General features: G+C 43.2%; 1 protein-coding gene across 14 annotated transcripts in view; it reads right to left on the reverse strand.

Annotated features, from left to right (window-relative positions):
* Positions 1 to 25,511, reverse strand: part of LOC105693592 — a 100,129-nt gene that overhangs the window by 68,217 nt on the left and 6,401 nt on the right. For 4 of the 14 annotated variants that reach the window (XR_007278157.1, XM_048654452.1, XM_048654453.1 and 1 more), the window contains exons 1-4: positions 7,413 to 7,855; positions 6,629 to 6,791; positions 3,972 to 4,255; positions 645 to 2,928 (exon numbers count right to left, since the gene is read on the reverse strand). The gene's annotated coding sequence lies outside the window, so the exon portion shown is untranslated. Of the gene's footprint in view, positions 1 to 644; positions 2,929 to 3,971; positions 4,256 to 6,017; positions 6,142 to 6,628; positions 6,792 to 7,412; positions 7,856 to 25,511 lie in introns of those variants that run through there. The other 10 variants (XM_048654459.1, XM_048654458.1, XM_048654456.1 and 7 more) reach the window with 8 other exon arrangements.

Here is a 25,511-nt window from a genome sequence, read left to right on the forward strand (position 1 = left end):
AGAAAAAAAAACGTCGAAGAAAAATAGGCGGATAGAAGGGAGAGGAGGCAGGGAGCGAGCGAGCGAATTAATGGGAAACGGTGGGAGATATTTGGTGTGAACGATCCTCGCGAGACATCAGCGGGATCTTGCGGCGAGTAGTCGGTGTATATAGGTACCGGCTAGGTACTGTAATAAATTGGTTGATATGTATACGTGTGTGTGTGTGTGTGTGTGAGTAATCGTGAGTCGCGAAGAAGGATTCATTCGCGTGTATTCGGTAACCGTGTGAGTTTCACACAAATTTTGTTACCTCCATTATTTATTACTTACAGTCATGCTGATATACGCGTAACGCTGTGCGCGTACACGTCTCGGAGAAGAAATGGCATACGTGTACTCGTATCGACCGCGAGGTCCCGCTATGATACGATTGACAAAAATTGTATGCACTACGAAAAGCGAAGACAAGTGAATGAGTAAAAAACGTAACGAAATCAAGCATAAAAAGAAGTAAAAGAAACTGCCAAGTAATCGCTGATTCGATCGTAGAGATCGCGACTTCCTGTACATATAAAATCTATATCTCGGGTGTATTTTTTCATTTTATGCGAACGCGTAACTCACATATGGATCTTATATGCACGTATATAGTAGGTACTTACAAGGTGTGTAGTAACCATGCGCTGTTATTATCAGCACGAAGCAGGTGAGCCGGGGGGCGTGGTGCCGGATGCATATATCATAGGGATGTGCGCGCTTCCGACGAGAAGATCTAAATTCATCTGCATATTCGGCACTGCCACTTCACCTTTTTTTTTTTTTTTTTTGTTTCATTTTGTTTTTTAGGCACGACACAAGCGCAATTAGGAATTACCGCTAGACGTTTCGGTTGTTGCGGTGCTTACCCTTTTCTCAAAATATGTCTTTCCCTCATTTCGTTTTCTTCTTTTTATTCAATTTGTTTTCCTCCTTCTTCACCTCCCACACGGCATCATATCGTAATTTACATATCACGTTGTACGCTACAGTATTCGTACCGCAGATTCAATTTGAATGGTGGTTGTTAAGTGAAAACAAATTATTTCCTTTGTACCTACGTTACACGCTGCACTCGCGAAAACGCTTTGGTGATCGTGACCGCGTTATTTACACAAGTTCGCACGTTATATCGTAAAGGCGCAATTTCGCACGCGAGGTGCAGCAACGTGCCCGCCGGTCTTTCGGATTTCTGCGTTTACGTACGTATTTCACATATGTATACGTAAGAGGTACACTTATTCATTTATGCATCAACCACTACCGCTCCACCTTTCGAACGATGTCTCATCGTCCGACAAACGCGTGCGCATTTTTTACTTTCTCACATGCATGTGCGAACGATGGCGTGTAGTGATGTAGAGTAATAACGTTCGTAAGTTCGGGTTCGCCTCTCAAAGTTTTTTTTTCAGCTTTAGTACTTTCGCAAATCGCGTGCACAAAGTTTCTTGGTAAATGACAAATTTTTATTCAAACTCTTTCCGAATCACCGCGCACAGGGGTGAAATTCGACTTTCATGTCCTTTTTTCAAATTTTACGTACAACGAGAAAGTTCCTGAATTTTCAACGGAGGAAAAAAGCTCTGTGCTTTGTCCAATTACTTTGAACGATTAGAAATTTAATATCTTCACCCCGATCATTTTTTTGCATCCAATTTTTTGTTCGCATGAAAAATTCGAGGGGTGCAGATCCCAGACTCACGGACGGTACTGTGGGTACAATTTTCATTATAAAATCAACTCACGTTTACATGCACAGGTATGGACTGCAGTCAAGTGCAATTTATGTATATCTGAACAAACACATTTTATCCGGTTCAATTAATTACACGCTACCGCAGCAAAGGGACATACATTTATACAAATCATTGTGTGTCGTATTATCTGGTTCCTGCGTATGCAGAAAATTTAAGAAAAAAAAAAATAATGAAAAATCATCTACTTATAAAATGATATTATAAATTGAATGGAAATGCCCGTACACGGTGAATTCACGTACCTATACGCTCGTTGAGGTATATAATAATGACGGGCGATATTTCACCCGGTTAATTAAACAATTAAACTAATCAATTAGCGCCGGTTTTACAGCTCAGCGACACGCAACTCGACTTTAAACTGATGCAAGTAATGCTGACGCTGCTGCAACAGCAACAGCAACGGCAACACATAACACACGTTGATAACGCACGCGAGAGAGAGAACAGAGAAAGGTACGCAGAGGGACACAGGTGTACGTGACATATACGTACGAGGCGTGTGCCGTGCGTGTGTTACGTACGTGTAAACTCAAACGGATCGGTCGGCCGTGCCACCGCACTCGCAATATGCAACGCGTACACGATCGAATCACTCGTCCTCCGGACATGCAACCGGTGAACTTCCATTTGTACCAATCGCGAAGTTTGCCTGGTGTGCATGATCCCTGGATCTATAAAATCATAAGCTCATACGTCGTATGTGATGTAAAGTTTTACGCAAAGTCCATGCAAAGCTCTCGATCGGTCGAAGATCCAGTTATATTATGGATAAGAATCGTCCTGCCTCACTGTTGAGGAGAATTAAAAAATTACTGATTCTGATCCACGCGATGCACTTTGAGTGCGGAGGAACGATTCTTTTACATGGTCGTTACACGATTACAAGAGCGTTAGAAACTTCGTCCCATCTAATTTTTCTCTTTTTCTTTAACTCTCAAGTGCCACTCACATGACGCTTACGCATCAGCTCTTACCTGTACCTTCGAGCCACCGATGCTAACGAGGCCTTAATTCCCAAGCCTTTTGTCTTCGCGTGGATTTTTTCTCACTTATAACGTAGCATGTGGAGATATTCGATGTTTGCCATCAAGTTCACAGTATCTGCGGTGCAATACCGATATACGCTGTATAATGAGTGTAATTTTGACCTCTGCAAGGTACAAAAAAAGGGTAAACAAACGACATATGGTTATATTACATTTTTCACGTGATTTCGCACGTATACTTCACCGCGAGATACAACAACGTACCGCGCGTTACGGATAATTAGTTCGAACAAAGATAGAAAAAAAAAAGAAGCTGGATGAAAACGAAAATGAAGAACAACGCCTTATTGCAGGCGACAGCGAAAGGCGGTTCGTAGGGATCGTCAAGGTTTAAAATAGACGAGTAGGCCCTGGCGTAGAAACGCCTCGGTATAACTGAGGTAAGAAGACGGGACTTGACAGTTCGGACAAATTGGTATAGCATGCATACAGGAATTGACCATTATTAAGTAAAACGTGGGACGCGCGACATGCGGGCTTTTTGTCATAATAGTATGTCAACCGGCGAGAACAGAGATCTCATTTCATACCGATGAAATCAAGTTTTACTCGAGTCGTAAAACATCGAAATTATTATGTTTTACAAATTTCTAACTACTCCTCGGTATCCTACTTCCAATTCAAATTTCGTGGTTCAACGAATATCTCGCCTCGCTGGAGAGAGACCTTCCCGATAACCAGCAATCGCCGAATGGCCGACGATTTTTGAGACTCTGATGTCCGACCTGACTACCCTTTTTTTTTTATTTTACAAACAGAAATTTTCATTTCTGTAAATTTAATCGAGGGTAATCGAGTCGAGAGGGTCTTGCCAACCGACGCACCTGCGTTTGCAAAAAGCTGCAGATACGAAACAAGAAATGAACGAAACTCCCATGGCGGGGTATAATGTTCGTGTGGTTACAGTTGTAATTTTAGCTTCGTTTGTCCTTGTCGCGGATATATGGCGCAGTTGTTACCTCAATCTACGGTGTGGGCAGCGCCATGCCTATATACTTTACTGTAGTTTCTTTAATTCCCTTCTGATATTCTGAATCCAGATACCGGAATACATGCGACAATAATTACCAACGTCCCCTCACCCTACCCTATAAACTCGACTCTTCAACGTTTCGTTTTAACGCGAGAACTGTAACATCGTGCTCACCCTTTACACCATTTGATGTTTCCTCTTCGCTTGCTGATTCTCTTCAGAGGTAAGGCGCGTATACTGCAGGGAATAATTGTTCCATCCGGTCGAATCCAACGCTCTTTTGTAGATAAAATATAGGCGCATTACCTTAAAATGTGCGTAATTATCCGTCGTATTTACTTGATTCATGAGCTCGATGTATCCTTTCCTTTCTTCATTTATTTTTTGTTCCACCCGTTCAGCTGTTGTCGGTCACATACCGCGTTACGGTTCTCATTCCATCGGATTCTGCCGATGTCCTGTAAAACAATTTTTAATTATTCAAAAAATCAGATGCGTAGTCTCCAAAGCGGGATTCGAGTCGGCTGATCGATGGATTTGTAACAACGCCTCCGAACCGGATGAACGGAAGTTCAATCGATCGTTTCGTACGGGGGTGAAGGAATGAGCGGGGAAGAATGAGCCTTGGCGCGGTAGGCAGGCGGCAAACGGTTCTTCCGAGGGCGTCGGAGGGCCGGGTACGAGGAGGGCTCGTCGAGTGACTGAGTATCATGTTTATAAATATGCCGTAGCGCGTATAATGCGGTAATATATAGGCTCTGCCCTCGTCGCGCTGTACCCCGGCGACTGATGCGCGGTGCGGGTTCGGGTGTACGGGGATACGCGTATAGGTGGGTATAATGCATGGTAGATTTTTCGAGGTGCAGCGGCGGCAACGTCAACGTAGCGCCGCGACGCTTGCTACATCTCAGCTGTTTTTACGACGCTTTGAGTCGCGGGTGTCGCGGGCGTCGCGGGCGTCGCGCCGGAATGCGCTAATGAGGACTTGGCTACCGTCACTCTCCCTCGAACTCCCTCTGAACTCTTACGGCGGATCCGCCTTCGCCCCTCTTCGCGCGTTGCTTCGCCACCGATTTCTCCGTTCCACGAGACTCCCGTTTCACAGTCGACTCTTGTACGCCAGAATTCACCTCTTACGCGCGCGTTGCGCCCCGACCGCGCGGTACCGGGTTTTTCGCCAAAAAATACGTATAATGAAAACGCAATGAATCCCGAGCCTCTCAACCCTCTTCTCTCCTACGACTTCTTTCAAATGTATGTTACGCGTATAACGTCGCTGCCGCGCTCCGCGAGCTTTTACATGTTCAACAACTAAAAACTTTCTGAAATCTCTCTTCGCCTCTCTCATACCTCTGCGTACGATATACACGCCACGGCAATTTTCTGTACAAATTTTCTGTAAACTCCGCTTTCTGAAGAAAAAAGAAATAAATTGAAGCAAATAACATAAATCTACCTGCAAGCCGCTTTTCGTGTTATATACATACAAAAGGTAGAATAAAAAAATAAAATACCGAAGAACATGTGATCGCGGTCAAACATTTTCCTATGTATACAATAGTCTGACTAGATTGTTTTACGATTCCCATAAAGAAATAAATTCAACGATACGGTTTCGGGGGTGCATATAGGTATAACGCGAACGTTGTTCGATGACTAGGATTCTTCAAATTTACAATACATAATTTATTTATTCATTTACTGCGTCTAGAGAATTTTTTTTGCTCCAATCGGATCCTTTTGTTTGATCTGCGGCAACACAATTAAAAAATAACCATTTCCCTCGAATAAAAATCAAAATCCCATTTCTCGGAAAACACCGTAGCCGCGCCCATCCCTTCAACAAATTTTATATACGCCTATATTATACGGAATCACTGTTTTAATCTAGTTATCGTTTTTCCCCCCCCCATAATGAACCAATTAACTATTGTATATCTTGTGCGATAAAAACCCTTGTATTACATGGGAAAAATATGAAATTAAACTGAATAGCCGGCCACGAAGTCTACAGTATCTGTAGACATAAGCGGCACAAAAGGTAAAGAGAAAAAAAATCGCAGGAAATAAGAAGAAAGTTGATTTTTCGGAACCATTGCGTGTCCAACCCTAATATACGTATAGCCTGTTGAGCGTCATTAGCCGCGTTGCAAATATATATAAACGGAGATGAGGATCTTTTTGTTCTTTTAATATTCTCGCCCACGCTGTTGAACTTACGTTGGCTTTGTGCGCACCGGTATACGTGGTAGTTTTTCACTCTCGTAGGGTTTTTAACCATATAACACCGCAGAGCGAACGACGAACACACGTGGTGTGGCTGCAGCGCGTCACTAGGTTTCGGTAAATTGCCACGCGACCGCTCCAACGACAAATCTCTCGGCTTACCGTATTTATAAACACTGTCAACCGGCACGAATCCCATTCCCGAAGGACGACTCTCGACGACGAATTAGGGCTTCCCCCCCTTTTTATATACCCGTGCAACTGCGACAGAATCTACACTGCGACTAAATAAACTATCCAGAAGTCGAAAAGCGCACCCTTCTTCTTTTGAATCTCATAGACGTAGCGATTTTATTCCCAAATAGATAAACTCCGTCACGTTAACGGTATATCAATGGCGACTTGGACGACGAGCGACGAGAACGGGTCGAATATTTTAATGTTAAAATTCAACGGATACATGAAAAACAGATGGTACATAAAAAACCAGAGAACACAGAGAATGTAAAATCGATAAAATTGGATAAGAGAGCTCACTCTCTCAGGGGGTGATACACATAATATCGAGGGGGGATATGCAAAATATATAATTAATTACGACTCACTCTTACGACGTACGATCGACACGACGACCCAGGCAGGAGAGAGCGAGCGGACGATCCGCTTCCTAAATTAGACTGAATTCCTTCGTACTCGTCCGGCCTAAATCGACAATTTGGCGATCATCGCCCCTCCATTATACTCGTGTGACAAACGTACACGATATACCTGTGGGTGACCACATAGGTAAGGAATGAAGTAAGATAAACGATCACCTTAGATTTGGTATAAGAAATTTCGGAACACCCTATTTTTGAAAATTCTACAATAAAGTTGTCCATACGTGAATGATCCCGAGTGAAGTCTCCGATAATAATTCGAACACAGGCATTCCATTCAACCTATTCTGATCTCCTGAGTAAACCACCACTTTCAGAGGCCATGAAGTTTTATGGGAGTTCGGCTTTAGGTGTTCCGGGTTAATTATATCCAACAGTTTTATTTGTCGAGAAATTATTCACGAATACGTTGAGCGTATAAATTGGGCGAGGGATGAGGGAGTTGATCACGTATGTCCATCGTAACTGTATCTGCTGCTGGCTCAACTTTGCTTTTATCTACCGAAAGTGTCTTTTTTTTTTTTTTTGGTAGCCCATCAGGCCTGACTGACTATACGTATCACGCGTATACGTGTACATAAGTATGATATACGTTACGCGGGCAGCAGCGGTACATTTTTGATGTTCATTCTATTCATTTTATTCATTGACAGTTATATTACGCATACCATGTAGGTGCGTATGTTCACCTGTCAGACAGTTTCTCATTAATGAAATAAAAGAAACTTACACAGTGCCCAACAGCTACGCCGGCTCTTTGGCACGCACTTTCTTTCCTCAGCTCACCCATTCTGTTTTATTCTTTGATTTTTTTTTTTTTTTTTTTTCATCTCTGATGGGTAGAAACGTTTTTACGGTTTATACACCATATATATTTTATCAAATAATTATCGAGACGCGTACCCATAGTTTTTAGTGATTCGTCGTGAGTGAAACAAAAAAAAAAAAACCCCGAAAGCAAAAAAGAAAAATGAAACCAATGAAGAGTAAAAAGAATGAAAGATGAAAAAAAAATCTGCGACGATTCGCAGCCGTACGTGCGGCGTAGCGACTGAAGGAAGGCTCTGCTTCATAAATCGAAAGAACTTTACGCGCGTTAAAGTCGTAAGCGCGTATAATCCGAGCGTGATGAACAACTAGGCGCGACCCACTCGCTCTCTTCGTATACGACGTTATTCGAATGTATGCACGGGGGGTTAACACTTATGGGAAATGGACGCCCACACGTGGCACGCGCGCGCGACGCGACGCGACGCGACGCTTTGGCGGAAGATACCAAACGTTCCTATGTATATATTCTAAAGATGTATATTTCTGAATCGCGTACGTGTACGTGTTTATCCTCTTGCGTCTGCAAACCTACGCGGTCGCAAAATCGAAGGCGTCGCGACGCCCCCTCCGCACGTACATTCGACTCGTGACGCCTGGTGTTCTCCTTCGAATCCACCCACACCCCTCTTTATTCCTTATCGAAAAATTTATTATTCGCGTATCATTCGTACCTCGAAATACGAGTCGAGTAGATCAACTGATCGTTTTCCCTTCCGTTTTTACCGGAATGAAAGGTCAAAAGAAAAATCGTATACGGGAATAAGATACAATTTTCCACCGCCACCGAGAATATCAACGTCACAGTTGAACTTCCTCGAGAATCCAAACGAATGGGGCTACAGGTACAGCTCGGCAATTTACATTCAGCGTGTACCTGACGTATGCATGTGTACAACTAATACTGAAATTCGCACCGCATGCGATGCTGCACCGAGTTTTTGCGCCACACGAACACGTTTGCTCGTACGCCATCCATATCTGTACACCGCGCACACGTGTTTTCTGCATGCAAGTAAAACGCGCGTCTGCATCTGTACCAGCGTTTCACGTACACGCAACCTTCACGTTCACGCCTTGGTACAAACCGTGCTTTTAATCACCGCTGTTGCGGTACCGAGCACCTCAAACCTGGTGCAGCAGCAGCAGCAGCAGCAGCAGGAGCAGAAGCAGAAGCAAAAGCAGAAGCTATACAGATGCATGAGCGAACATTATAAGCGTACAGTTGCACGCCCCGCGTGTTATATATGTATTTGCAACGTCGGTTGTACGTACCTGCTGCACGATTCATTTTTCTTCATACTCGACATTTGCATTTTTCGATTTTCTTCTCTGTTTCTTTCACATTTGATTATTTATTATGTTTTTTTTTATTTTGTTCTCGAGATGTTTCTTTTTGTTTCACAATTATCGCAACTCATTACTCAACAATTTTATTCGCGACGCGCGCGCGCGTGTGTCGCGTGAATTCTGTAATGAAGAAAGAAAAGAAAAAGGAAAATGCCGTTCGATCTGAACCGATGAGAATTACGGAAAAAAAAAGAATGGATGACGGTCTTCCGAAGCGTGTACGCGATGTGGAGTTGAAATTATACGGCTGCAGCAGATATGGGCAGGTTTGCATATAGTCAGTGATGCAGTAACAGGCTAGTAGAATAGGGGTCCGATTTGCGACCCACGCAAATCTGCATATCTAATTAATTCTGGGCTTCCAACTGTAACCCATAGACTACTGCATGGGATAACCACGAGCGCGGCGTTTAATTGCATATCCTATATACCCGCTATAGCTCGCGAAACGATAATTTTCTATAGACCGATGGCGAAGTGCTGTGTGTAAAAGTGCAAATTATGCAAATTCATATACATCGATGACCTCGTGTACATATCGTACGTGTGGAAATCGCGGTTTTCAAAAAAAAAAAATAAATAATAATCGCAAGCACAACGAACGAAAATTGCATTTGAAAAAAGCTCGCTTCGAGGAGCGAACGACGACCAGTTGGCCGTCCGAAGATTGACCGTTCTCGTTTTTATTTCATTTTTTATTTTTATTTTTTTTTCGACGCCCCGTACATGTGTACGGGGGATGTACGTCTAATTCATTTTAGGTGGAGACGAGAGACGCGACGAGATTGAAGAAGGAGCTTTGCCGGATGAGCGACGCGGTAGGGCTCTGTCGTCGGGTGATCAGCCAGCGTCGAAATACGAAGATGGATTCCCGCTGGGCGGACAGGAGCGTTGACACAACGACGCGTCAACCGCATATTTCAAGCCTTGCCGGTGTTACAGCGGCTACATGCACATCGCACTTATACACGTCCCTCGTGTACGCACCGCGCATCGCGAACGCTCGCGTTCCGTAGAGGGAAGCCTTCTTTCCGTCCGCTCGCTCACACGCGTACAGCGAGAAAAAAAGACACACCCACCGGTATTTCGACGTTCTCATCTCTCACGTTATTAGCTAAAACGCTCCTCCTTCTCTCTAGGTCATAATTGGACAGGGTCTGGAGGAGGATGGGGTCAGCCCAAAGAGCCACTAATTGCGCAACGCTACCGCGGCACGTAAACATTACACGGATATCTGAAGGTTGCGAGAGGAGACGCGACGGAACCGCCAACGTGTGCTGCGTAACGTCGAAGTAACGGACTCGACGACGGATCGCTCACCTGCACCTGATTCATCGCGAAATTTCGAAAATTGCACGTCCGTGCCTCTTGACGATAATTCCTTTTTAATCTTACGCTTTTGCGAAGTGTGGATGTTCGTACCTGTACGGCGAGCCTCGAGTTACAATAAAACACCGTTCTTCCTCTCATTCTTATTAGCGTCATTGTCGTTATTAGTATTGTCGTTGCCGTTGTTGTTTTTATTTTTCTTTCATTCCTACCAACCGTGAGTCGGAACTCCCCCGAACAAATTCTCATTAATTTGTCACACTTACGTGAAGACTGATTGCCTTCTGATTACAGACTCGAGCTTTTGCTGCTTGTAACACACGTCGCAATACGTCCAACTATATAATATTATACCGCGGCGTAGAGTGGCACAGACCGGATGTCGAAGGTGGACGAGCAAAGATTCAGCAAAGGTCGCAGCTGCGTGCGTGTCTTGATATTGCGGGGAGCTTTCTAAAGATCATTAACGAACGATCTTGGATTCTGCTTTCTTTCTTTCTTTGATAAAACACTCACGATTTTCGATAACGATCCACATTTTATTCTGGAATCTATTCACGACAGAAGAATAGTCCGACCGGTATTGAAATCAGAAATCATCAACGAATGTTATTTTCCCTCCTCTATCGTTGATTTCACAAATCGACGCGTTTACGGAATGGAGATAATTACGACGTATTTCTATTTCGATGTCAGGATGTGGGTAAACTTGGACCAATTTCGTTTCCACCTAATCTGCATTCCTACGTAAATGTGTGTCTCTGATCTGCGTTATCGCGGCAGGAAATGGGTTGAAAATAATGAAAAAAAAGAAAGAAAAAAAACAAGGTATAGCCATAGGAAAGCGTAATTCACGGTTCCAAATAACGAAGCTATTAGTATGAGATAAGTATACACGAGTTTCAAAGAACAAAGTCCATACAATTAATCCGAATTAAAAGAGACGCTTCCACCTGCTGCCGCTTTCCGTTCGAGCAGCGTGCGTTGAAAATTAAAGAGAAAATAAAAGACTAAAATAAAATGACACCGACTAAAAGAAACGAGCGAAGAAGAAGAAGAAGAAAAAGAAGAAGAAGAAGCTCCGAACGCGAAACGCGCGCAGAGACTATAAGCTCGAATTCATTCCGGCAACTCGCTCTTGCGGTGTGAATGTCGCATTACCAAGTTTATCTTCCGTGAAATTGCCGGCTATACGTTCCTACGACCCACGACGAGGGGATCCGTACCTCCGTTTGTCACAGCCACGTCCGGCTCGTGCACTTCTCCTAGCTACTTATTAAGCCTCTATGGCTCGTCCAAAGTCTTTCGGTGTTATACGTTTCTCTCGCGTTCGTACCGCAATTCAACCAATTTGTCAAAAGTTACGGTCACTAAAAACAAACGAACGGATAACGCGGCCCCACCTTCGTCCTATCGAGATCCAAACTAGACCCTATACCCTCTGGACGTGCTTCTGGAAAGGGGGGGAGAAAAAATCTGGAATTTTTCGCGAGCTCGATCCGAAATCCTTATAGATGCAAATAAAGGGTGGTGCCGACATATTTTATCTTCGAAAATATCCACGCGCTGTGTATTTAATTTAAGCCGCTCCGTTTGCCGCCTTCGGTGCGCGCCCTCCCGCCCCTCGTAGAAATTCGGGGGCCCCCGAATTATTTATACGAGTTGTTTGGCCCCGTTGCGTTTTAACTTTGTAGTCCTAAAACCAAACATGATTTTGTTGCCGCGCTCGCGTAGCTCCCCCTCATTACGGGCCGGTGGACGGGGGGGGTTGGCGGGTTCACGGCCCCTTCTTACGTTACGATACGATACACGTTGGGTTAAATTCAACAGTGGATACGTGCGGCCCCCGTAACAAAATTCATTCATTGTCATTACTTAGCTAGCAGAGTTATACAAATGTTTGCGGTTCGATCTGTTCTCGGTATACCAGCCATACGTATAAGCCAATTTGATGGCTCGCTGCCTTGATCTCCACCAAGAATGCGTCGATGGGGCACTTCCCCCCTACCGAATAAACAACAATATGCTGTACGCGCACCACCGTACCCAACCCCTTGGACGGGCTTTTGAAAAGGGGGAACCGAAAGGAGACCCTTACAGCTCTGCGCGCGCTCATGGGGGTATCTAAAGTGTTTGTTAGCTCTTCCACGTCGTTCTCTCTCTTTTTGTTTTATTTTTTTCGATTCTTCTCCTCGCGTGTATGTGCCATAATTTTTCGTTGACCGTACAGCGCATGCATTCCGATAACCCTGCTGAAAATTCGACGGAGATAAAGATGAAATAAATCAGTTTCCAGATTTCACTCACTGGCTTGTTCGATCTGAACTTCTGGGAAACTTGTCTGAAAATCTGATCTTTTTTTTTTTTTGGTAATTATACGGGGGATGAATCGAGGGCGATGCTGCGAGTAAAAATCTCGGGTTCCCGCGCTCATAAAGCTGGGTATTGTTTTTCGTAGGGATTTTTTTCTCTTTTTCTCTTCGTACGTACGGACGGCGGAGAGGATCGTTCGCGCGGTACGTAAAGGAGGCCGGTCTTTGTAACCAGGTGAACTTCGTAGGCTACAATAACATCGAACACGATACCGAAATATAAGTAACACAAAGGGCGGCAAGCCGAAACGATTTGGACTAACAAAGAAACACGAGCCGTTGAATTTTATTCCTTTATTATTTTACTACTTTCGCACCCTGTTTTCGTGTTTCCCCCACATAACGCGGTACACCGCGCGCGATTCGTATAGCACAAGCACCGAGACGAGGCGAGGTTGGGTTTGGTCGGATACCTAGTCACCTAGGTGAAGAGCCGTTTGCTTCGCATTCTTTGGAACTATAATATAATTTATGTCCCTTAACTCATTTCCAACTTATACAATTAGCTCTTAACAACCTGCGCGCAGCAATAAAGTTCTTTTTCACTTTTGTGAATATAAATCTTGACTCTTTGGCAAAAATCTTGTACAAGTGTACGGGTATAAGGGCGTAAAGAGTGTACGTATGAAATACAATGGGAGGGGATGCCACGCGGAGAAATGAAAAATAAAAAATACTAAAAATCACCTCGCCTACCGAAGAGCTCCGCTGCTCCTTTCAGACTCCGGTGAATCGCCGTCGCGCGGTCGACCCTTCGATTGGTTGGTACCTACGTACCCCGGTACCCGCTGGATAAAACCCTTGCGAAACCCTCCAGATTAGATCAGGCTAGTTCGCCGCAATACACGTAGACGCGTGTATACAGAGTCGAATCGCTCCTCGGTGTGGCATCACGAGGGCTCTTCAATATTCACAATAGGGTATACACCAGCGGTGCACATGAAGTGTCTACAACTTGCTGATCCTCGTAGGAGCCGCCACGAGAGCTCGGCCCTTTTTTCACCTCGATCCCACGGCTATACGAACAACGTCAGCGATTTCGAGTTCCAGTCTTCGTGAAATCTCGTCAATTTTGATAAAAAAAAAAAAAAAATAAGAGAAATGAAAAATGATAAATGAGAAAAGGGATGCGATAGACTCGAAGAGAAATCGGTAGATGTGGATCGCTTTAGTGGCACACGTATCGATGTTGAAAAATTTGTTGGTAATTAATCGAATTAGTATACGATGAGATCCGAATCCTCTCGAAACGGTCCACTTCTATGGTGCGATGGTTGTTATCCCTGTATGCCAACACGCGTAATTACGCAAAAATTGATAAAAATCAATCCGTTCTTATCGTCGCGATCACCCCATTCGGCTGATCCGCGGTGTGCCGTATCGACCGATCTCGGAACGTCCCCGCTCGTCGCACCCCGCGGTGCTATAGAAGCTATCGATTTGATTGGGTCTCATTGAAATTGAAGGGGGTGAGAACGTCACCGTCAAAGGATTGAAAAAACAACTAAATTATATGGGAGTATTATAGGGACGTACACACAGCGGCGAAGAGAACAGTCATGGGCGAAATATAAATGAAAAACAAGAATCTACGCACTCATTGTCAGACCTCATTTAGTCAAGGATATTCCTATTGGATTGGCACCAGGTATACAATTTTACGCGGTAAAGGACTCGTGGGAAAATTTGCGATAATATCGCGATTTCGATCAATCGTAGCAACGGATCTTTGCGCAGCGCGTCGCAACGCGGAGAAACGATTTTTTCATCATTGACAATCGATCGCAACGAAATGAACAGACTGAAAAAAAACGAGATAGATCCATTGGGGATATCATTCGATGCGTACTACCTCAGAAAATAAAAAATCGGAGGAACAATCACTCGATTACGTCACTCCGACGAATGAAGCTGGACCACAACGAACATGATCATCGTGAACGAACATATTCAATTATAAATTGGCTTCGGAAATGACCGCGTGAGCGTCGTGCGATGTTCGTCAATGAATCGGTGGAAAATTTCACCTTTTATCAGTGGCATCGAAAACGGAGGATCGGTTGGAAGATCAGTGATTTGGCGTCGCGACGAGCGTGGACGCGCGAGTCCAGGCGCCTCCGTGACTATCCGTTGGTGCGATCCCCGCTGAGATGTCTCCTCCGCATACACCGGCAGCGAGGCGACGCCACCGCAGGTCCGAAGTGCCAGGATCTTTATTGCCTTGAAAAAGACTGACAAAAAAAACAAAAAAAAAGAAACGGAAGAAAAAATATTCGAAAATATGGCTGTACATTTTTCTTTCCCTAGGAAGAAAGAATGTTTTTCTCATTTCTTTTTTACCTGTAGCCTGCGGAGTGGAAAGAGGGAACAACGTCTTACTCCGGAGTCAAAGAATGTACGCACGTCTATATCTATATAGTTTTGCGGAAGGTAGGTAAGCGTGTCAGACGGCAAGTGTCACTTTCAGCTGACCGGTAGACCCCCAAATGAAACTAGCGACAAGTTCGCAGAGGAGAGAGAATAAATGAAATAAATAAAAATTTATAATCTAGATGGAAAGGATGATGTTAGCCTAATATCTCCGACATCTCGGACGTCGTCAACGCCCTCGGGTCGTAGCGACGCCGGCGTTCCCAAAATTGTCATTCGATAGCTCGATCTTCCCGTGCAGGTTTTCGTTTTCTCTCTCCCTCCAAACTCTTCGCACCTTCTAGTGTACGTGAATGAATATAAAATACTCGATGAGTTCTAATAGGAGGACGATAAAACGACGAATGAAAGGGTGGAAGTTTTTCTCACGACGTTTTTCGGACGAAAAAAATTGTCTCGATATCGCAATAAAACTATTAACCATTATATACGTGCGATTCATGTTCGGCACCTCGTAATGGTTGACCTGCATAGCCGGTTAAAAAAGCCTATGAATATAATTCACTTTGTCATTTTATCTTGCGGACATCTGCGTCAGTGGCTCGCCGCGTAGAGTGCGGAGCAGGGTTGGTATTCCGAGGACTTGAGAACGTTGCGGTCGCGTGGCGTTCGGTATAAACGCCCCTGAGGATTAAAAGGATAAATACTATCTGATGAACCGTCGCTGCCAATAAGCCTGGAATAGTTCTGAAGCGTGGACGGACGGGGATCCTCAGATATTCGGGGTATTCTAATACGTAGCGTAAATGGAAAGGTGTTTCCGACCGTGAAAACCAGCTCCTCCGACCCCGTATAAAGATAGACGACGGGGTAGTCGAACCTCCGCCGTAATCACCACTTATATTCGGCACGTGATCGTCGAGCGTCCACCGCCATGGGATCGCCATCGCGATGATCTTTCATTGAACGGATAAAGAACACGTGATGTTAACAGAAAAACCGTATATAGCTCCGTGCACCGTCTCTCGTTATTATATAGAACTATAACCCGCATGAATTGTAAATTCTTTGGTTACACTACTTTGAAATTCATTTATACGTACGGACCGAAGGAAGTTCTTACGGGGTATTTCGGAGGCCATGGTGATTCCGACGCGAATTCGTAGTCGGGCGGCTGCTTTGAAGATTTATCGCGGGGATGTACGTGTAACATCTCGTGAAGTATAGGTTTTCGAGTATTCATTATTCTCGCGCTTTATATAATCTGACAAATTTTGCTTTCTGGTGTGGTTTATAATACAGTGGTAGCAAATTTGTCGGACTTAAATGTTATTAACAGACTTGTATGGGTAGTTTCTGTTTGTCAATTTCAATGAGAAGTAGGTACGGAATCTGTAGAGACCCTTTTACCACAAGGAGTAAAGGAAACTCGCGCTTCTAATAGACTTTTGTCGCACTTACATACTATATACGAATATCCTTTTGCCAATAACGGATAATCTCGCTATTCTCACCCTCAAAATGGGAAACACGCGTTGCCTATTTCGAAGCCTTTCCAAAACGTTTGTAGAGGTTACAAATAGGTGCTTATAATATCGAAAGGGCTAAAAGAGGCCAAAGTAGGTTGAATCAGGAGATTAGCTTCGACACTTTTGCCAGGTGTTAGCGAAATACCGAATCGCTACGCGCAAAGAAGCGGAACCGAATTTCTTCTACGTTCCGACCACGGTGTAGGTTGAGAGAGAAAAAATATTGAAACATTTTTTCATTCGTATTTCTCAATTTTTTTTCAATGTTTTATTACGTTTCCTACTTGGGATGACAGGCGTGGCGGTTTATATCATATTTTGACGTTTCCAACACACGAGGAGCGAATTATAAAACATTTCATTCGAATTAGTAATTGTAATTAATTTGTTAATCTAGTTACGCTCGTGTATATTGCTTTTACAGCTTTGTAATTACCCTTGTAGCTAGTTGTCAATTAGCACCTACAAAAAATCGCAAAATAACGCTCACTGATGCACTGCACTAATTAACAAAAAGCAATTAATACCGATACGTACACACATGTATGTATACTGTTATGATTGCTATGAATCAGTTTTTCACACACCAATATTATCTATATCTTTCCACAATCAATTCCGTCTGCAATCTGGTTATACCCACGATACTGTAAATTCGCGCAAACGTCATCAGTTACACATGGAAAAAAAAATAATAGGATTCCGTTTCAGTAGAGAATGTCGATGAATTTTTTTTTGTGCATAGAAAAAATCAAGAAACCAATAAAAATCGTAGAAGTCTAATATTCGATTCAATATCGCGAATCGATGCGTAAGCCCAATTATACCTTCGAGTCGTGCGATTTCACGAACGAATATCACAATGAATATTCATTCATTTTTTTTGCAAGGATAAGGATGATGATGATGATGATGATGATCAGTGACTGGCGGACCTCGTGGCGGCTGGTTATGATTTTACAAGTCGTAATACCATGCGCCTATAATATCGCGTGCATCTTATCTCAATTTTAATAAAATAATTATTCGACGAAAATGATCAGCGAGTTCTTCCGCGATTCCTGGATGAGGTTCATACGCGACCGTATAGGAGCGGTACGCCTGGATCAAAAACTACATAGCGTGCAGCGTGAATAAGAAGGATGTGAGCATCAAACCGACTCACCTTCTAGTCGTAATTCACGCGTGGATGAAGTCATAAAAAATAATGGCTTGTATTTTATGCCCATTGATTCGCACCCGAGATACATAGATATCATCATACAGTCCAACGTATCCACGGTATCCACAGGACAATTCCATTTTCATTCTCACCGTGGCACGTGTGCTTTTCCCGCTCTTCGCATATTCCATTCCCGAGTGACAAGATAGTTTCGCGTTTCCAAAGTATCGAATCACGATGAGTTTCGATGAAATTAAGGAAAACTTGACGTGCGACGCGGAAGATGGGTTTTTCGTTCGAGATACTCGACGCCCTCCCCCTAAAAATGAATTTTATAGCTGTAATATAAAACACGTATGTGGGATATTCACGGGACGGTATAAAGGTGAACACGTTGCGTGTAAAATTAAGGCACACGTATATCTATATGGTAGCATATAAGAGTATAAAATGCGGTTTATGATACTGGCATAAATATATACACATATGAATGTACATGAGCAAGTGGATAAAAGACTCAAGCGGGTAATTCTAGCGGGTGAATAGAGGAATCAAAACGTTATGAAATATAATGTGTATAACGTTGCAGGTTTTCTCGTTGGGAGAAATGAATAATTCAGAGCGGAAGTGAAGTGACGGTGTATACAAGACGTATGCCTACATACGTTCCTGGGTATTATATTAGTAGATAGTTTGTACGTATATATATCCATCTTAAGACGAACGTATAACGTTCCGAAAGCTTATATATGCTTAACCTTTGAATCCCGAGGTAAAGAACTACTAGCTTCCTCGCCTACCAACAGCTAGTCTTTTTCGCTCCGTGCGTTTACGCGCATTTTTTTTTCTTTTTCTTTTTTTCTCTTCACTTCTTCTGTACACGATATTATGCAGCCTGCTCCTGTACGCGTTTCGGAAAAATGCGATTCACGTTATTCGTCGTGCGTACTCGTAACATACTCTTACGCACTTTTAAAGATTGCGTGTTTCGCGAACATTTAGCATTAATTGCGTATCAGTTTTGGCAGGTGGCAGCCGCGCGATGTGCGCCACATTTCACCGTTCCGCGGCAGAGTTTATATTCGTAATTCCTATCGAGAAGTTAATATCGCAAAGTTGACCGGTGCAACACAAAGAAAATGGACGAGCCGCGCATCACCGAACTATAATACCCGTCTCGGCTCACGCCCGTAATACACTTTACGTTGCACGCGGCAAATGTTCCAGATATTACTGATAATTACCGGTATTATATCGAAAACCACCTCGTCGCGTATTTATACCGAGCGGCAAATACAACTTTCCGAATATCCCCAAGCGATTCGTTCGTCATCGTCGTGGCGGCGATACCGTACACGATATATGATCCAAAAAACGTTACCATTTTTCAAAATTCAAAGTTTTCTCCTCTTCGTCTTATTTTTTATTTGACAGCTGGACGATTTTAGTTACGATGGTTGAGATTACGATCCGAATGTTCTTCTTCTCAATTTTTTTCAAATCCTTGTTCCGCCTATAAATCGCACTTAATGAATTCATATTAAAATAAGAATCTAGAGAGAAACATCCAACTCCGTTAACATTCTCGTGTTTTTTACGTGTTACGAAAAACAATATTCCCGAACAATTATATATATGGGGCATTCCACATTTTTTTCGAGATGAACAAATTTACCTATCGTTGGTTTCAAAGTCCGTTATAGCCCACTGAATGGTCAGTTCTGATTTTCAGCTAAATCGTAGTAATTATTCTATCATAAAATGTACGTATGGGAGTAAATTTTTCCTCGGACTAGCGCCATCAACTACCATCTAAAAAGATCTCTCTTTTTTAAAAAAAAAAAAAAGAGATATTAAAAAAAATATACACAACGCAGGTACGTACGGTGAATGCTATGAGGCATAAGGAACGGAAAGACTTAACGTCTGGCGCCAGTGCTAGAATAATCGTTCGTGTACAGCTCATTATCTCATCTGGTGTTCATAGTTATTAATTATTTCGCATGATAGCTATGAATTATTAATATATCCAGTTACGAATACGTACGCTCAGGTATTACCCAGGATGCTCGATGGGCACGATACTATTACACGCTGCTCACAATCAGGAGCAACAGCAGCAGGAACGGGTGAATCAAAAATGAAACTCTCTACACTTTGGCGATGAACATCGCGCGGCCCGAGGTTCGGTAGGTCGGTTAACGTTGCCGTTCCCGTTGCCGTTGTTGTTGTTGTTGTTGTTGTTTGCGGGTGAGAAACAATGGTTCATATTTTACAAGAAGTAAGTCCTGTTCAATATGCTAATTTCCTTTACTCTGCTTCGCACCCGTGCCCAGAGTGCTCCCCGTTTTTCCCGTCCTCTTCTCTTTTCGCCTGAAACCTGCGGTCGTGATCCTTTTCCATTCTTTCTCACACCGTATAAAACCACCTCCCATCTTCAAAGGTTCTGTTACTTTCTGTCCTAACCTGCATCAGATCCAGTTATAATCTCACCAACCTCGGATAGCGTAATTATTTTCCACAAGGAAATAACGCGCGCTGTATATAATGCGAGGTTGTTCTTTCACTATAATTTCTAACGTCCTATCTCCGACAAAATTAATTGCAACAAAATGCGTACGCCACGTACCCAATTCGCCGGATAATGATAATATTAATCGCCCGATTAATTCTTATGGGTACAAATTATAACAAGGCGATGACTCGCCTCCGTTCGAGGGATGATTTGCGCTCTTTTCCTCGCCGTCGATGCAGCATTTTATATGTATGTAGTTACGTGTACGCGGTGTACAGGGTGAGCAAATTGCCTGTGGGGCAGGTGTCACGTGATGAACTACCTAACGGTATAGATCTCGTTTTGATATCAAAATGTGCTTATCCCCGGTAAGTAGACCAATTCCCGTCTTCGATCGACCTCGAATTAAAACTTGCAACGTGCGTATTAAAAGACACGCGTGAAATGAATCAGCTTTTATCACCTGCGGTCGTTCGGGTCGATGGTTTCCTCTCGTAAAATTTTCATATAAAACCGTGAATGGAAGAACAGTTGGAATATGTTCGTCTGTTCGTAAAATGTTACGTGTGAATGTAAATTCGGAGTCCATAAAGGTTGAAGAAAAAAATAAGAAAATGAAAAATGAAGTAAAGAGAGAGAGAGAGAGATGGGGGTGTTTCAGAAAAGTAGCTGAAATATGGAAGTCGGAGAGCGTGACGGTATCATAGCCAAGTGCCCGTCCCATTCGTTGTACTAGCACTTCATAATAGGTGTGCTGATGTTAGATTATAAAAGTCCGAACTATACGTGTACTATTTTGGTAAATGGCTCAGATAAGGTAGGGTACACTTGTCGAGGAAGTGAGCATTCATACGATTACGATAACTAGGTAGGCTGTTTAATCTGCTAATGAGTGTAGGAACCTTTTCTTCCCCCGTTTCGTTTCGTTTTATTTTTTTTTCATTTATTCAAATTTTCATTTTCGTTTCTCTCCTTTTCACGGTGAACTTGTGACGCGCCGTAGCACGTACCGACTTAATTTCTAATTTTCAACACTAATAAATACACTGTCCGTAAAAAATCGACCGTTAAATTTATTCATTTCCCCATCCTATATCCAAGTTTAATTACACATTATGTACGTTGTGTATCACGTACACCCCTTCCAGCTGATTATTATATCGCGGGGCGTCGATTATAACTATACCTATACAACCGCTACTTACTGTGCAGATGCGCGAGCTTCTATATCAAATGCGTAATTAAATTTCAACGAAGGCTGCTGCACCGATGTTGTCCATAACTATACATATATATATACGTCTAACGTAAGATATGGGGTGTTCATTTTTGTATTCTGATTTTCACTCCACCGAACCGATATCGTTCGCGAACAAATTTACCGCACTAATATACATTTCGTTCGGAGGCGGGAAATATTGTTAGTATCCTTTTTTTTTTTTATTTCACACCTGAATCTGTTAAACTTGTGTAATAAATCTTTCTACCACAGCGTGAGGTCGTCACCTAGTTGACGGATTGCATCCCGACACACGTAAAAACCTGACACATATTTATACCCATGGGAATACGCGATACCTTCATGTGCAATGAATGTAATAAAGAGGAGAGAGGATCAAGATTGGAGGAATATAAGCATAATGTACGTAGTCTATATACCCACCACTTGACAACGGGTAGCGAGTGCTCATCTCTCTCTCTCTCTCTCTCTCTCTCTCTCTCTCTCTCTCTCTCTCTTTCTCTCTGTGTAGTAAGCAAGTTTTATGGACCGAAGCTAAAACAAACTGCACTCTGACACGCAAAATACATCAGAGTTAATTTCATTTAATTTTCTGTTTCTTTCGCCCTTTTTTTCTCCATACCTTTATTATCATACCTACTCTATATTATTTTTCAATTTCTTCCTTCAACCCGTGCGACGTACGAAACAAGAAAACTGAACGGAGGTCGCGATCCGCACCTGCGGTTGAAATAACGATCGAATTTTTCTTTTTCTCTTCTCCTTTTAGGTTGTAATAATTTCGCTACACGACGACGAGTACTTCGCTGTAAAAATATATCGGGGAACGGAGCGTGGCTGGATTTGTACGGATTACATTTTATTCGACTCGTTCTCTTTTTCTTTATTAGTTTCGTTTATGTAAGCGAAATTTCTGATGCATAAGTGCCGAGGTAGAGAAAAAGTGTATGCAGAATCTTGCGTACGATTAATATAAGAACAGGATACGGTATACGTGCAGCGTATAGGTACGTTTGAGGTAGGACGATATCCTCCGTGTATCCCCATGTATATCGCGGTAACGACAACCGTGTAGTTTAATTTTTATTTCAATAATACATATCTAGGCACACGGATGAATATAGGTACGAATTGAATAAACAAGCCTTGTAAATCACACGGAGCTCATCGTTCATTACCATTGATGACGGCGATAAAGATAATTATTTTCAAATACCGCTTCCTATGCCACCTATGTATACGCGTATCCCTCTTCTCCACGTTTTATCTATTTTCTTACAGCCATAATTAATTACAGAAGAAAAAAAATCATTCGACCCAAGAACAACTACCGATTCACACGATTCACGACTTGTGCGAAAGGAAAAGAAACGCAAGTCCTGTTGAATTTTTCCCGATATCTGAAATTGAGTAGATTCAAAAAAAGGGGTAAGAATCGCGGTTTGCGGGTCGCTGAAGTCCTCGCGCTTCCTGTTCTCATTTTTGCCTCTTTCGTTTAGAGGTACAGCTATTCTTCTGATATAGTATAGCCTATAACTGCGTTGCTGCTGCTGCCGCTGCTGCCGCTGCCGCTGCACCAGTAAGTACGACATCGAGGCATATCTCAAGATCTTGCATAGATCTCACGGCTGTGACCTCTGTAAATGTCTAGCGCGCTGCACCAGCTAGCCAAGTCGCTCCGCACCGGGCGGTGTTACTCGCCGAGTAAATAATAGCCGCGTGAAAAAAACAAAAAAAAGAGCCCAGAAAATGGGTGTAGGGCGAAAGAGGGAAGAATAAGGAACTCGGAGAAGTGGAGAGAAAAAGAGGAGCTGATATGTGAGTTTGAACCGGGAAAATTATACAGCGCCATGATCGTCGTACACGTATGTAAAACTAACTCGTGTTTTACCAAAGTCGACTTTTATCTGATTAATTAAACACGAAAGAGAATAATCCCGGCTGTCAGCGATGTTTCTCACAAAATTTGCTACCCGGGGTACACGTATACGTACGACTGGGTACAGGTACAGGAACAACAACCGCACCTCTTCCTTCTCTCCTCTATTTCTCCTTTTACTTCTTCGTTATATTCTACTCGCCAGGACTATACTATATCCTGTATCAAAGCGCGTGGATCGGATTCTCTAGGGTGAACGACGGGGCACGGGAGTAAAGTTTCCGAGTAGCTTGACCCTGGCAGACCACCTTGAATCGCGTTTTAAACAATTTAGAGAGAACGAAAAAATCGGTCGTTTGAAAACATGTGGAAAATCCGACACCCTTGTACTTTCCACGCTGTGTCTGTCATTCGATTGAATCGATCACGATCACCGCGATCGTTCGCAGCACGGGGGGGGGTTGCTGGATTTCGTTGGTCTGAAACACAGCATAAGACGCGGTCATCTTTGTCTTGTTACTCTATAATTTTATGCCGAACGCAATCACTGCAGTTCGAATATTTGTTCGTCCGCTGTCTTCTGAATATTAATATGAAAATATGTACAACGTAACATAACGTAACGGTTTTACACGAGACCGTTCGAATAAATATGTAAGATTATGTGCTCGACACGAATCTCGTATAAAGTATGACTCCGAGAGTCCATGCATGCAATTCTCTCGTGCGTCTCTGCACTGCCCTTTTTTCTACCGTCTCATTCTCTCCCTTCGCATGCGGCCGACATAAATATCTGCAACGCGTACTGACAAAAGAAAAAGCACAACGACAACAACAAAAAAAAAAACAAAACAAAATGTATATGAAAAACTGATAGCAGATAACGCAGGGGGGGTCATGAAACTCCGAAACAGTTTTCATTTTTTCATCTCGCTGACTTGACTGAAAATGAGCTGAATAAATTGCGAAAAAAATTTGTTAATTTCAGAATAAGTTTCTAATAAGTGAATTTCGATTGGGGTTGGGGGGGTGTATTTGCGGTCGAGTGTTTCTGTCGTTGGAAAATTCTCTTTCTCATGAGGTGATGGCGATATATGTCCGGTGTTAGCGGTATGTGCGTGCCAGGAGGCAATTCCCTGGAAATAGCAAGGATTTAATGTGGAAGGAAGCAGGCATGGTCGTTCCGCGCCACAGTCAACCCGCGATCTCCTGAATACAACGACGGTTGAAGAAGAGAAAGAGAGAGAGAGAGAGCGAGGGGGGGGAGAGGGGAGAGAGGGGGAGGGGGAGAGAGAGAATATAAAATTATATATAAAACAAAGAGGGAAATATGGTCGAAGAAATGGTGGGGGATGTGGTTCGTTCGTATAGAGATACGGTTCACACTGCCGTTTAATGGGAGCCGCCAACTAGATCGGTAACTCCGTCTTCCCTCTTCGCTCCTCTCCTCTCCGTACACCTCGGGGAACTGGGTAGTCTGCTCCCGTATTTATGGTGGCGGACATGAGAGATGGCGCGTACATAAAATTAACGATAGCTGTAATTGTTATTGCTTATGCTACATGAATACGATAATGGCACTCCCTTGTGTAAGTTTCCATCCGTGCGCTTTCGTTTGTATCATACGTTGTGATGTACGAATGCGTGTACGAATACAGATGTGTATACGTACACGCTAAAACACATCGCGAAGTCGGAATTAACACAACCGTAACGCGTGCAGCATTTTCCAACACCCTTATTACGGTGACGTAATTTACGATCGTTTCTGATGTTTTTCTTTTTTTTTTTTTTTTCTCGCATCTACTGAAAAACGAAGGTACCCATAGATTCCCGATAAATTCCAAGAGTGATTTTTCTCACCCCCTTTACATATCGACGCCAGTTTCGTATCCACGTGCAGCGTACGTGTGCCGCGAGTCGCGAAGGGTGAGACGAACTCGCGTGCCTCGAACGCGTTTACCTGTTTTCAACTTCCGTTTCCCTTGTTCCCGAAGGTGGGAAATGGTTCCTCGAAATAGAATAACATTATCACAACGGAATGCCGCGTAATAAAATTAGCACGTTTTACATCCGTGTGATCTAGCCGGCGTTTAAAAGCCGCGTTGGAGCTGTCATGCGTTTAATTACCAATCAGAAACGGTAGGATTCCTTGTGGCCAGAAATATTTCCGCGGATTCTGTATAATACGAGGCGGTATGGACAAAAAATTGAAACGGGTCTTCCTACGCCTCGTGCCCATCGCATTTTTACAC

Source organism: Athalia rosae, chromosome 4 (assembly GCF_917208135.1).
Source record: "Athalia rosae chromosome 4, iyAthRosa1.1, whole genome shotgun sequence".
Classification (NCBI taxonomy): domain Eukaryota; kingdom Metazoa; phylum Arthropoda; class Insecta; order Hymenoptera; family Athaliidae; genus Athalia; species Athalia rosae.